Source organism: Anser anser, assembly GCF_964211835.1.
Source record: "Anser anser genome assembly, chromosome: 4".
Lineage (NCBI taxonomy): Eukaryota > Metazoa > Chordata > Aves > Anseriformes > Anatidae > Anser > Anser anser.
This window is the reverse complement of record NC_139724.1, coordinates 11,542,950-11,558,444: the sequence shown is the minus strand read 5'-3', so window position 1 is coordinate 11,558,444 and position 15,495 is coordinate 11,542,950. Positions and strand designations below refer to the sequence as shown.

General features: G+C 40.2%; 1 protein-coding gene across 1 annotated transcript in view; it reads left to right on the top strand.

Moving 5' to 3' along the window:
• The first annotated feature begins 616 nt into the window (after positions 1-616).
• CCSER1 (coiled-coil serine rich protein 1) overlaps positions 617-15,495 on the top strand; it is a 735,828-nt gene continuing 720,949 nt past the window's right edge. Inside the window, exons 1-2 of the mRNA XM_083833058.1 lie at positions 617-1,767; positions 9,081-9,235. The gene's annotated coding sequence lies outside the window, so the exon portion shown is untranslated. The remainder of the gene's footprint in view (positions 1,768-9,080; positions 9,236-15,495) is intronic.

The following is a 15,495-nucleotide window of genomic DNA, read 5'->3' as shown; positions in this document are numbered from 1 at the left end:
ATTACAAAATTCAGGGCTGTGGCACTAATAAAATGACAGAAGGATCAGTACGTGTGCATGTGCAAATAATCATGCGATGCTTTTTCTTACTGGATCTTACTTATTCAAAGCCCAACACTGTATCCAGTCCCACCAACACTTTGCATTTAAATGTAACTCACATTAGTGACAGATCCTGAAATAAATATACAAGTGTGTCTGTGTGTTTGGGGGGGGGGGGGGGAGCGTTAAGGTATTCATTTATATATAGTCATTTATCTTCTGATAGCACGAGCAAAGCTTAAGTCTGACACAGTTAAATGAACTGAAGCTTTAACAGTACCTTTTGAACTGCTTGAATTAACCAAATCAATCCTCATAAATTAAACTATCATTGATCTATGATACAATTAAGTTCTATAATCAAAATACGCTATCAGTGCATGCAGTGTAACCATACTTGTTCCAACACTGAATTTTAACCACTGCTGGCTAAATGCTCCTGTCATCTTGTGTGAGACTCCCATCTGGCATGTGAGACACTAACATTATGATACAGTATTTCTTTTCCATTTTTCAATTTAGGCTGACATCTGCTGGTCTACGCAAATGGTAGGCAACCCTGCTGAATGCAAAACAATTTGAGGCAGCAGTGATTCCAGTTTTCCTTTTGTCAGTTTACAAAGCTCAGAACTGCAACCATGTCACTTAATTACAAAGGAAATTCACGCAGAATAATAAGTCTCTGGAAGAAGAAAGGCAGCAGCAACACTGTGTAAAAGAAAATGAGTTTGACATGATAAATTACATGCATGCACACCCAGTGTGCAGTGTAAGCACTCAAAAGGAGCCAATAGAAGCTACTATATATTGGCCAATTAGACCTACACAAAAAAAGGTGTTATTTGAGGGCACCACACTGTGGGCCTTAACAAGGAGGCGGTAGATAGGGGTTCACTCTTTTTACCCTATCAATAAGGCTAAAGAGAGGGGGAGTGGCACTATGTTGGGCAATCGGCTCTAGACATTTGAGCAGGCATAAGGCAATTATCACATAGTGCTTGGCTTTCAAGGCTGTGAGAGGTTCCTCCAGTAGCTACTGGAACTCCAGATAGAGAAGTGTTGCAGCTTGCCAGAAGCAGTAGCAGAAAGGGGAGGCTGTTCTCCACCACTGTGACCTGGACAGGCTTGGGTGGTGGGCCTGTGAAATCCTCATCAAGTTCAACAAGGCCAAGTGCAAGGTCCTGCACCTGGCTCAGGGCAATTCCAAACACAAATACAGGCTGGGTGGAGAATGGTTTGAGAACAGCCCTGATGGGAAGGACCTGGAGGTGTTGGTTGATCCAGCCCAGGATGTGGTTGGATTTCTCTATGTATTTGGTCTGTATTTGTACTTGGGATTGCCCTGTCCCCAGTGCAGGACCTTGCACTTGGCCTGGTTGAACCCAGGCCCACCTCTCAAGCCTGTTCAGGTCCCTCTGGATAGCAACCCTTCCCTACAGTGGGGCGACCACACTACACAGCTTGGTGTCATCAGCATACTTGCTACAGGTGCACTCAATTTCATTGTCGAAGTCACTGACAAAGAAGTTAAATAGCGCTGGTCCCAATACTGACCCCTCGTTACTGATCTCCACCTGGACTTTGATCACAATTCTTTGAATGCAACCATCCAGCCAACACCTTCTCCACCAGGAGGTTCACCCATCAAATCCACATTTCTCCAACTTAGAGACAAGGGTATCATGCAGGGAAAGAACAGTCATCTCTGATTCAGCTGTAAATATGGTAAGTACTGAAAGTTACAATGTTCAAGTTGTAAACAACATTTTTGCTCTTGCCACCTTGCTTCCTCCCTCCCATCCATCCCCCCCCCCCCCCCCGGCGCTGTTCCTTGATACTGGTAATGTCCTTGTTTACCTCACCTATTTCCCAAGCTACTTCCTAAGCAGAAAAAAGATAAGGGAATTTAATTACACAATAGCAACTACTCCTTTAATTTATGAGTGTTTTGATCACAAAACTGACTGACTGTTGACTGTGTCAGCCACAGGCTGCCTGGCCTTCAGCAGCAGATATGTGGTGGTTGGAGTATGACCCTGTTTTTTCCATGGTAATTAGCCCTGCTTTTCGGCAGCACAATTACATCGTGTCAGCTCTCCCAGCTAACTCCCTGAGATGTTTCAATGTTGCAGTGGGTTTACTTGACAAGGTTTTGGTAGCAGGGGGCCATAGGGGTGGCTTCTGTGCGAAGAATCTAGAAGCTGCCCCATGTTAGGTAAGGTTCCTGCTGCTGACCAGAGCTGAGCCAATAAGGGGTGTTGTTTGTACTTCTGTGAGAGCAGATTTAAGAAAGGGGGGGAAAAAAACACTGCCACACAGCAGCCGGGAGAGTGAGAGGAGTGAGACACAGCCTTGCAGACACCAAGGTCAGTGAAGAAGGTTGGGGAGAGGTGCTCCAGGTGCTGGAGCAGAAGTTCCCCTGCGGCCTGTGGAGAGGCCCCTGGTGGAGCAGGCTGTCCCCCTGCAGCCCATGGGTCCCACACGGAGCAGATCTCCACGCTGCAGCCCGTGGAGGAGCCCCCGGTGGAGCAGGTGGAGGTGGCCTGGAGGAGGCTGCGGCCCATGGAGAGCCCCCGCAGGAGCAGGCCCCGGGCCGGAGCTGCAGCCCGTGGAGAGGAGCCCACGCAGGAGCAGGGGTCTGGGGGGAGCTGCCGCCCGTGGGGGACCCGTGCTGGAGCAGTTTGCTCCTGGGGGATGGACCCCGTGGTACGGAGCCGTGTGGGAGCAGTTCTTGAAGAGCTGCTGCCTGTGGGCAGCCCCTGCAGGATTAGTTTGGGAAGGACGGCATCCTGTGGGGAGGGACCCAGTGTGGAGCAGGGAAAGAGAGTGACTGTGAAGGAGCGGTGGAGAAAAAGTGCTATAGACTGACCACAGCCCTTATTTCCCCATTTTCCTGTGCTGCTTGTGGGGAGGAGGTGGAAGAGGGTGGATGGGGGGAAGGCATTTTTGGTTTCTTTCCTTTGTTTCTCATTTCTCTAGCTTGTTAGTAATAGGCAATACATCTTACTGTCTCCCTACTCTGAGTCTGTTTTGCCCGTCATGATAATTGTTGAGCTATCTCCCTGTCCTTATCTCAACCCTTGAGCCCTTTTCATCGTATTTTCTCCCTGCTCCTCTTTGAGGAGGGGGAGTGAGAGAGCGGCCGTGGTGGAACTCGGCTGCCCACCCACCTGAGTAAAACCAAATTGTACATGCTGCTAGTGTTTCAGTCAGGAATCTGAAGTCTTTTTTTTTTTTTTTGGCACAGGTATAGTGATGTTTACTAATTACAATTAACCATTATAGTGCGTTAAGTGCTGACAGACATGGGAGGAGACCATGCCCAAGCATAATAACAATGAAATAAATCAGCAGTTGTTGCCAGTAATTGTGATCCCAGGTGCTAAGGTGCAGCTGAAGTACAGAGCTGGGCTTGATGAAGATCCTGCAGACAGTGCTTGGCACAGTGTCAGAGCCAGGACAGTCCCTTGTGCTTCTCTTGCTAAGATAACTCTGCAGAACTTACAAGAATAAAATGGAATTGTAAAAAGTATGTCCTGTGAGTCCTAACTCTGAGAATGCATTTAAGGAGACAGACAAGCTAGCCAACAGGGTGACTTTTTGTCTTAGTACTCCAGGTCGTATCAATTACCCAATTAGCCATACCAGTACATGCAAAACAGAACTATAGGACTGAAGCTTGTGCAAAAGTTTGCATCAATTAATATAAAGTATGCTTTTTTGTTGTTGTTGTTTTGTTTGTTTTTACCTTTTTCTGTTTAGGTTAAGGTTAGAGCTTTGAATCATCTTTATAAAAATGATGTGAAAAGCAGTAGTGAACAATAAAGCAGGTGCCATGGCAATATCCGTGTAAGCATCAAGAAAATCCTTAAATTACCTTAAGCCTTTAAATAACCTCTTTTCTGTTTGAACTGCTATTTAAGTAACCGTAGCACTGTTTGGTGCTTCTTCAGGCTAAAGCCCTCTGGATGATCCCAACATCTCTGAATTGCAGTTCAGATTGTTTTGTGTAGTTGCTTCCAAAGGGAAGTGAATGCATTTACCATTGAATTGCTGTCTTATCGCTGGCATTCATTTCTCTCACTCTCAAATTCTGCAGATGCCTTGTTTCTGTCTATGACAATATAGTGACATACACCCAAGTATGGTGTAATTTACGAGAGCTGATTGGGAAATGTTCTCAGACCTGCCCTTGCAAAATGTAGCTGTTTTATAACTTTCAAGATTGATGTTCTTGAGAACTTCACCCCTCTGAAAGTGCTGATAGACAATTTTCCCTTCCATTCATTCCTGTGCTTATCATGATAGATACTTTCAGCACAGATCAGTGAACTGTAAATCTGAACAGACTCCTCAGCATTTCGAACAGTAGAAGAGAAGTATCATGGAAATCAAATTTGTAACAAAGCTAAAATAAATTATAGCACTAAAAAAGCTTGCTAAGCTAGCTTTTAAGCTCCAGATCTTCAATGTCAGAATGAGAAAACCTGTTCAGGTCAAGGTTTTATATCTGCCTACTGTGGTGCTGCAGGTGGTAGACATTTTAAACTGAGTGATGTAATGGATTGCTGGATGAACCTCTGAAGTTCTCATTTGAACGGACTTCTGTAAATGGAGGCTGATGTTTACTGTGCTGGACACCCTGTATTAGGTCAATGGTATGGTGTAGAATCACTTTGTACGCAAACAAGAAGCCAGGCCAAAAGTCAAACTGTTCCCCAGTTGTGTTGCATCTTAAATCATTAGTGGAAAGCTTTATTGTGTATTGGACTTTGTTACAATTAGAAGCCACAGAGCATGACACGCTGGGGGGGGGGGGGAAAAAAGGACTGAAGTGTGTGGCCTTTTACTATTTGTTCGCTACTTAATACTAAAATCTTTTGCCACTTGATTATATGATAGCTATAGCTTTCCTTGTGAAAGTTGAGGTAGTTAATTTCACATTTATGAAAACTGTAGAGCAATATCTGAACACTTAGCATGTGCTATTGTAACACCTAATTTTGTGTCATTCTAGACGTTCAATTTGCATAAATGCTCTCCCACTTAAAGAATCTCTTTATTAATGGCATCACTGCTAATGAACAAGACCTGTAGATACTCGTTTTTCTGAATTTAGAGTATGATCAAGTGAGAAGGTCTAGAGGATTTCAGTTGGTCAGGATCCCACTTGAACTGATAATGTAGTTTTATACTCTGGGACTATATATACTCCTATATATATATATATCCTATATATATATATATAGTATATATACTCCTATAGGAATGAACATAACAGGCAGGCAGAACAGCATCAGTTCATCTGTACAGGGCCCTTTTCAGATATTCAATTGGCAACAAGAGTCATCTTTGTCCTTTTAGTATTTCTGATTTGTTTCTGTTGAAGCTCATTAGGTAAAAAACTCCCTGATACAAAATGAACTCTGTCAATATGACCTCTCAAAGCTTTACAGAGAGCTGAGATGAATATGGAGTTGGCAGCCCCTGAACTTGAAAGAGAAGAGGAAGATGGAAATTGCTGAGTCTGGTCACCGGGATGACCTTTTACTGAAGTCAAATTATAGAAAACTCTCACAACAATTTGGAGAGGGGGAGTGAAAGCTTTTATTTCACTGCAACATCACAAATAGAAGAGGTCCCAATGTTATCATGCTATTTCTTGCCTCAGAGTCCTATTTTTACAGACAATATAGCCTTCCAGATTAGCTTCTAACCACTTTAAAATTTCTGGTCTGCTTTCCCACAGCCTTCTGGGTCTGTGCCTTTTATGCTAGTAGAAGTTATGAGCCATTTTAGAACAGCTCAGATGCTAAAACTATACTCAACTTGCCTCTCATGATTAAGCTTAAGACACTAGTAAAATTTAATGCACAGATAATAGGCCTGCAAACCAGCAAAGATTCAAATGGTGACCTGATACAGCAAGCCTAAGGCACTTGTAAGGAAGGTGAAGAGCAAGATGAAGACCTCTTTGCACAATGGAGCTCAGGGCAGCATACACTGAGTGAAGCTGTTCCAATGGCACGTGAGACAGTAGTAGGGTGTAAGTTGGTGGGGCTGGACAAGGTCATGCTGGGATAACTGGTCACAGCCTGACTAACTGTGAGGATTTAGGGGGTTGCATTGTGGATGCAAATCCTCCATAAGCCTCAGCAATGAAGAGCTCAGGCCCAAAAGCTTCAGTATTGCTATAAAGTCTCTTCCTCTGCCCCCATTTTGCTCTCTCAAGTGTGCTTAAGCAGCAAAGTTTACACTTAAGTTATGTGAGCCAGTAAATTTTGCTGCATTTCCTGTTGCCCTACCACAATGATGTGTTTTTATTTTTGTTTATTTGTTGCTTAAAATCAAGGTAAGGATCTTTAATTCTTTCAGTATAGTTTCTCTTCCTACTTCTTCACCTCCTTGCAGAACTGCTGCTCCTAGGCTCAGGTGGACTCCAGGCTGCCTGCAGTGTATATCTGCAGGGAATATTGTGATCTGCAGAGCTTTCACCTGACCTCAGGCCTGAGACAGAATGTCAGGGTTGGACCCTGAATATCTGAATTAAAGGCTTAACTTTGAAAAGCACACCATTGAAGAAGTGGCCAGGAGGCCTGCGTGGCACACAAAGCAGGCTATTGTGCACTTGGGCCCTGCACTAGCTTTCCATCTGTTGCCAGCAACCAGGGCTGAAAGAAAGAGCTTGTGTTCCACAGCACCAGGTAACAGTAGGAACAATAATCTGGTGAGGGAAAAAGAAGCAAAACTCCTTCTTAAATGCTCAGTTTGGCAGGGGTTGCCCTTCCTACCTCAGTTCTGCACCTCCGAAGCAGCTGACTTACTCTCCCTTGGTGACTGAGCTCACTCAGTTCCCTTGCTATTGCAGTCTGCAAAGCCTTGCTGTCTTTATAACTGACGCTTGAAACAGCTGTATAATGCCTTTATAGAGGCACGGCTTCACTTCTGTAAATGATAACAGCATTCTTGAAGGCACACATCTCTCCTAGCCTTGTCCAACCCATGTTTCTCACCTCATCATGAGTGCAGGAGGAGCTGCTGGTGTCCCAGGGTGACGTGGCTCCTAGGCATCTTTCTTCATGAGTCACAGAGAAACATTTAATTTACAGAGCCGACATATTAACTCCACTGGCCTAAAAGAATAAATGAGTAATACCGTAGGGTTGCCCGCTCAACAATGGGAATGTTTTCCCAAAGATCTCTCTTTAATTGAAGCCATTTGTCATTTTGAATGTAGAATGTATTCATTAGAAAGCAGCACCTCAGAGGAGGCTGGAAAGCTCAGGAGATTAGTAACAGGGTACAAAGCCTTTTGCCTCTAGGTTGCCAGTTTCAAACCTGGCTATGTCATTATTGATCAGAAGTCATTACAGGCTGACAGATGTTGGAATGCTTATATCGATGTGACCTTGTCAGATTAGTAAAATATGCTTTGTTAGGAAATATCTGCACTTGAAAAAAAAAAAAAAGGAAGAAAAAGCACTTTATTGGTAGTCCTTACAACTTCAGTATGGACAGGGTGAGCTTGTTTATGCAAAATCAGAATGGAGGGAGTTTTGAGCTGTAGGAAGGTTGATTGAAACGTTTTCAAAGCATCTCATGATGTGCTTTGAAATTTTCAAGCTGATTCCACTGCAAAATTTAAAATGAACCCTTCTTGCAATACTTGCCACACTTTGATCAATATGAACTTTTTTTAAAAAAAGAATCTAAGGATTTGGATGTTTTTAGAATCATCAAGATGTGTATTAACAGTAGAACATTTTATTAGCAAAATATGCATTTGAAATAATTTCAAAAATGAACAGATGTACCACAATTTCTTTTAGTAACTTTCAGAGTAAAGCCCAAAGTGTTTTCAGTCCTTGTCCTGAGTGTTTCTTACCAATGCTGAAAGCAGGAATCTCCCCTTACAAGGCTCTTTTACTTCAGCATCATCCTTGTCTTTTACAAATATACAGGACAACCACTTGAGAGAGTGTACATGTGGGTTTCCACACACAGGCTCTTTGAGGGACCCTTTTCCTTGTCCATTTGAGGATCCTCCAAGGAAGATAATTCACCTTGGAACAGAACTTCCTCTACTCAAGGAGACCTAACAGAAGTGCAGGGCAGAGCTGGAGCTCTGAATGAAAAACTTGAATGGGAGATGCACCCCATTAACTTCTCTGGAGAAGAGGAAAGAAAATGCAAGAAATCCAGTGGGAATTCAATTTGCTATAAAGAAGAAAAGGATGTTTTTGTGAGCTTTGCAGCCTGTGCTGCAAATTAAATTTGAGATAGAAAAATTGCTGTGGGGTGTTCATATTTTCTATGTTAGCAGCAATAAATATCAAAGCCGGTTTGATAACTTTGTTGGCAGAAAAAAAAAAGTACAGGTGACATTGGTTTGGTATTGCAAACAGCAAGTAAAATGTCTTGGTCAGTAAGGCAGGTAGTGGAGAACTTGTTTTTTTGATTCCAGGCCAAATTGTACTTCAAGGGGGTTGGATCAGATGTTTTAAGTTAAAGTTGCCTTCATACATGGGCTTTGTACAGGACTCTGTTTAATGCATTCTAACATCTCCACAACAGGGATTAATATCTTCTGCGGTGCTATATGCATTCAATGGTACCTTTGGGCTGGTCTAAGAAACATAAGCACAACACCTTGTTGTGTGCCAAACACAAACACCTTTAGGTAATTATAGCATGTGACTGGCTCTTTCTGTGTCAAGAACACTTGTTGTAAAATGTGCAAGGATATGTGAAGGTGTGCCAAGGCTTCTGTGCACCTTCAGCCACTCAAGGTGATGTGAATACACAGTTGCTTACATCACTGACAAAACTGGGAGTTTATCCTTTTCAGAACAGAGAACATCATTTAGTATTCAAGTGTTGGGCAAAAAGCTAAGACAACATACTGTATTTTAGAGTTAAGGATTGTGAATCAGTGTTTTTTTTTATTATTTTTATTAAAGTATGCATACAATGTCAAAACACTTCAGCCTTCAAACTCAGCTGATTTTTTTTTATTTTTTTTTTTTTGTTTATCACAGAAGAGATTTGACTTGATGGATATCTGTCTCCCCATAACCAAGCTCTGAGAAGGACAGTTTAACGCAATGCAGAAGACTAGCTTGTTCTTAAAGCGGTGACAAGTAAATGGTGACATTGCCAAATCATATCAGTAGGGTCTGGATCTTCACCACAGGTAAGGGTCTAGTCCTCTAATGATTTTTATCTGCAACTAGTATCTTTTTTTTTCTTCTGATTTTATGCAAGTTCACAAGCTAAGTTTTAAATAACGTAGATAATGATGCAACTGGAAATATTACCCTATTAATTTTACAGGTGTCTAAAAAGAGAAAATAAGACATTTTTCAGTGTATTTTCATGGGAAAAATACAGAATCAACAGGCATCTTTAATTAAGTAAAATTGTGATGAATTCTGTGTTATGGACTGGTATATGTGCCACAGGCTTTTATGGATTGTAATTAACGTTAGGAGATGTTGCTTGGACCTGGATGTACCTATGCTGGTTATTTAATATGTTCCTTTGACTTGAGATAAATAATACCCAGTGAAAACTCTTTCAAATGCTATATATCAAACTTATATCTGTTAACATATAGAACAGAGTCCCTGATGACAAATAGAACAAAAACGTCAATAGAAATCTATTTCAGAGTGGATGTATGCATGGGAACACTGATGGCTTTGTGAAGGTAATTTGACTTGCCTCTCTGTGATGATGTAGCTAAACAGATGCTTGTTCTACCAGTCTGTGCAGCGAGCCTTCCCAGACGTGGTGTGTCTTGATGGACTCAGGGAATTTTTTTAGCCTGTTTCAAGGCAGTCAGCCAAATTAATTTAAATCACCACTGACGGTGTTTCAGAATAACCTGGCTAACTTCTCTAAGTGCACTCAAAGCCTTCATGTAGCCAGGAAAAGCTGCTTAGCTGGGGTGTTCCGATGGAGTGATTGGGCAGCAACTCTCTGAACCACTCCAGTTTTCCTCAACGTAATCGTGTTTATAAAGCAGAAGAAAGACTACAAATAGTACTGCAGAACTGTATAAGAAGGCTAAAATAGCAAGGCACATGATTTTATTTAAGGCTTTTCGTCTATTTTCAATGATTTTGTTTCTTCCTTGCATAAAAATTGGAGCAAAAACTTAAAAGACTAAGGATTTTTCAAGGTCAAAGTTAAGAACTTTAGATGTCTGTGCAAAAAAATATAATAGCTACAAAAGAGATTTGGAAAAAGAGTTTTTAAGTATAAAAATTTGAAGAGAAAGCACAAGCATTTGAGCACAGCTTTTTCAGTATTGTTTCAGCTAGACCTTTGCCTTTAGTCAGGTAAAGGTAGCCATGCAGTAAAATAAAACAAACAGTGGATACGGAGGACTACATTTTCAAGAAAAACAAACAAAAAAAAACAGTAGCACAGCTTACAATGCACAGGTACTAAAGACAAGATCATTTTTGAAGCTATTACAAGTAAATACATCACTCCAGGAGGTCCTGCCACACAGAAGGGAAAACTAAGCTTTGCTGACCACGTAGCCTTTCACCAAAAGAAATCACTGTATTGTTGGTAGCCTCACTTCCATTTCTCATTTGCTTTTCATCACGTTTCCTGTTGAGATCAATAAATACAACACACATCCAATGTGGAAGTGCATAATTTTATTTTCTTGGTTATTTCTTTGCACTGCTACACAGCTTCCAAAAAATGGTGTGAAGTTTGCATAGCTTGAGCTACACTTTCTTAAACGCTGAAACAGTTACCAGCATGACCAAGCTGGTCTTTGCAAGGCAAACAAAGGGAGAGGCAGAAGAAAGTAATTTTGAACAACATCCTGTTTTGGCTCATGTTGTTTGCCTGTTTCCACCGTTCCCAAGTGCCTACACTGTCCCTGGGGAAACTGCCTAGTTGGGCACATACTTCCCTTTTCTCCTTCACCCTTCTCAGAGGAAGGCTACTAGAAAAGCTTCAGCTGGGTGTCCCCAGAACATAAGCACGCAGTAATGTGCTCTTTGCACGCACAAATGCTTTTCTCAAACCGTGGCTGTGAGCAGCTAATCACTTGTTAATCTTACTAGCCTATTTGCTTCAGCCGTATGTTGGGGTCAAAATTCCTGCTGATAAGATTAAAGGCTGTCTTTGACTGGGGCCTACATAAATAATAATGTTATTTCCACAGTGGCATTCATTAGAATAAAATATAAAAAAAGATGCCAGTCTTCGTGCTGTGGGACACCGGCCAGCTGCTAATTGTTCGTGATCAAAAAGAAGTTCTCTATTTGTCATCCTTTAGGGGTCTTATGTGTGTTGATACAATTACATTTTACTCCTCACACTGAACTCACCTGTATTTATTTATATACAGTGTTTGAGCTAGATCTTTACTTTTTGAATACTGGACATCTGAAGTGTGGCTGTATTAGCCACATGTTTTGTCTTTAACTTTTTTATCAGGTTATAATTTTTGATTTGCTTTGCACCTGCTGTAAAATCTTCCTCACTGGCAAAGAGCGTCACCTCAGATTTAATCCTCTCATAAGCTGACGTGTTTTCCCTATTGTCACACCATTTGTGACTCATTACTCCTTTCTGCTGGCAAGTCATCCATTATATTGAGTCAGAGAAGTATAAAGACATAATTCTAGAAATCTTTATTTAAAAATTAATCAACAAATGTTAGAGAAACAATGTGGATAAGTCTGTTGTTTTACTGAATAATCTAAGAAGCAACTTTTGCCAGAGAATGTACATTGGAATTGTGGCTTGACTCTTTGAAGATGCTTTGTGCTCTGTCACCAGCTTAAGCATAAAAAACAGAAGGACAAGATTAATTTTAGTCACACCTGTGGCTGTCCTGTAGTGACTAAATGCTTTGGTTGCTTTAGCCTTATGTTGGCAGATTGATGAGACCCTCAGATGCAAACAGTGACATCCAGAAAGTCTTCCGAACCAAATCATGTACCAAGATAAAATATTATTTCAAGCAGCGTTTTAAAACAAAGACATGTTTTAACTTGAAAAAATGAAGGAACCCAAATGAGACCAAACACTAGCTTTCCGATCAACAAATGTCTCATATTGAGTAATATAGGCATGCCTGAAACCACTTTTGATGTCAATGAAGTGTACAATAACATGTATTGTACAGATATGTTAACATTTCCAATGTCTGTTTGAATGTTTAATTTTTAAAAGTGTGTTTACATGTTAATCCATCTGGCGGATAGGAGTAAGATGGCATGAAATACACTGATTTTTGCGTTTTTGCTAAAGGTATGCAGAGATTGCTTTGAAAGCCCTAGGTGAATGGCTAAAATCATATGAGAAGTATGACTGATCTTGGAGCAGTGCTTTGCCAAAAGAGCTTTGTAAGTCATGCCTGCATATATGTCAAATAAGACTTGCTTGTGATGTCATTCCCAGTTGCGTGTGTCATGAATTATCTTCGTTGTTCCTGTGTTGTACACTCTTAAGATAGAAATGCAAATTTCCTGTTGTCATCTGGATGGCCGTGGAGGGAAGAAAGTGAGGAATGGAATCAAAGAGAATATATTATTGGTGACAGCAGCTATGCTAAGTGAGAGATGCCAGCATGAACTGAAGATCTTGTTAATGAGAGCATGGGAGGGAAAGCAGACCACCGTACAAGCTAAACCAGAGGCTGGGGGAAGGGGGTGGAGGTAGAGAAAGGCACTTGCTGAGAAGAACAAAATAGAACTCATCTGGTGATATTTCTGATTCTGCAACCCTGGCCTTCTCAGCAAACAGAACCCACTTCAGCTGATATGGCCAAAAGCCCTCTAATCTTCCTCTTCCTATTGGTATGCTTCTCCTCGAGAGCAGAGGTGTTATCCTGAACTTTCATGTTCTCAATAGTGATGCTAAAAATATTAAAGGGAATGCCGTTTTGTAATGAATTAGTTATGACTTACACAATTATTCTTTCATTTTCTAGTTTGCTGTTACTGTATCTTCTAGTATTTTAATTACAAAATGTTTTCTTTATTTAAAAGAAAAAAAGTTTCCAAGCAAAATAACATTCTTCCCAGAATATTTCTTCCCTAGGGATTTCAAAATTAGCATGTTTTATTGTAACTTATATTGAAGCCAAGACAGCTTTTGAATTAACTGAAGTCTTTGCCAAATAATATATTCATCCTTTTGCCAAGTCTAGTTCAGGCTTGTAACAAAAGAGCAACAGAAGAGATCTTGTGTTATATATGCATCCTTACCGCTGTTATGCAATACGTGTTAACAAGTGTGTGTGCTCATCTTGGCCTGTAACTTCATTTCACTGTTTCTTTAGTTAATTTTTATTACATTACGATTACAATCCTTATTTCTGTCTTTCCCTAAAGGCTCAAAAACCACACTGAAGAATTATGATATCACAGTACTATTGTTCTTAAGTTATGTACTTTTGGAAATGTTTGGTACCACTTTCATGTATTTATTATCCTTCTGTTGTAAAATTTCCAGACCCTTGGTTTATACATTTATGTAATATTATAAGCATCATTCCACTTTCTACTAATCATTCTTTGTGCTTAACTACTATTGGCATTCTTTCATCTATGATTAAGGTGATCTTCTCTGATCGATACAGTTTCTAGGTGTAAGTTTTACACATGCTGTCTTATTAGCATCTCTCTGCAGAGGTCTTGCCTTTATATTCTCTGCTCTGTCACAGTTAGGACTCCTTCAAAATATTCTGAAATCATAAAATTCCTAACCAAGATTATCAAAATTAGCTGCATAAAAATTATCATCAAGAGTGAGATGGAAAACGGGATGTATACTGCCTTTTTTCTGTTAGAGGAATATTACTTAAACTTTTGGTTTCTCTAATGTCAAGTAGAAATAAAAGAGTATTTGAAATTACCAAGTGTGTTACAAAGCATGAGGACTCAAATCTTTTAGAATCAGGCCTGAAGATGATATCTAGATGTGGGTAGTTTCAAAAATGCAGATGGGAGTTCTAGTAGATGCATCCATTATAACCTTCGAAAATCTTTACCTAGAAATGAAACATTAGGAACTTGCTTTAGCACTATTTAAGCTTCAATACTCTGAATCTTCATGGTGTGTTGAAATAAGCTGTGCCCTGTATTGTGGGGAGAAGGATGACAACATTTTAATGAATGGCTTTTATGAGTGGGAGAGACACATTGCATGTATTCATATTACCATGTTATCTGAACTATCTCCCCAGACTTCAGATTCATCATGTATGTGTTGATGTTTAAAAGCACACTACCATCAAACAAGGTCTACAACAGAAATTATAAATGTCATCAGGGGGAATACCAAAATAAGAGTTCAAATAGAAAGTTAAGATGAATTTGCACATGCAATATATATATCAGTTATTTTAGAAATTTAAGTGAGTGAATTCAGTATGAATCATACCAAAAAAAAAAAAAAAAAGAGTAATACGTAAGTCATCTTCAAATTTTATTCTAAAAATTTCTAGTGTCACTTTGCTTTCAGATCAGGTAAGAATGATCAGGTACGTGTTGGTGAAAGCTCTTTCTGTCACTCTAGAAAGAAAAGTAATTTCTGAGTTACTCTTTGACAGCACTTCTAACAAAAAAAGAAGACAGGACAGTGGAAATGAATTAATATTTCACACAGAGAAACTATACAATCATTTCATCAGAAGGTTGCTTGAAAAATACAAGTCATGTTGGGCAGGAAGGAATAGCTCCTTAGATGATCAGGTGTTTGAAAAACAATCACCCATTTGAAATAGTAGGGAGCTAAATTAGCCCATTTCTCTTAGACTGTTATGAAACAACCTTGTGTTCTACAGCACTCTTAATGCATGCAAGCAGACTGAAATCATTAGATGATTTTCAAAAAAGGCTCAGGTATAAAGCTCTGCATAACTTATATCCGTTTGTCCACTCCCAGAAAGCTCACATTTCACGTGAAGCTAATATTAAACTAACTTGAGACTTCTTGCAGGATGAAATCTGTTTCCACAAGTGTCCCACTGCTCAGAAAAACTGCATACCTTCCTGGTCTTTGCTAAAGCTGCTCAAGTTTTCCTGCTTTTCAGCATGACTGCCTTTTAGTACATGTTTTTAGTGAACCTAATTACTACTTAGATTTCCTTTAAAATAATGGAAAACAGGAAGTAAGAAAGGTTGTTCTCTCTTGGAGATGAGCTACTGGAAATGAAAGAAAGGGGAAGAGTCTTGCAGGACTGAGGGCTTATCTTAGCGTATGATATATGTAGTCCTTCATCACTGAACAGATGTCAGAGGTCTGGTGACACAGCAGATCAACAACACAGTGACAAAGCCAGAGACATCTAGGCATTCACCCAGGTCCTTCCAGATAGACCTGTGGAGTGAAAAAAATAAATAATAATAATAAAAAAGCATATAGCACAACCACTACAGCTGGAGAAAAGGGGATTTGTCTCCATTTTCCATT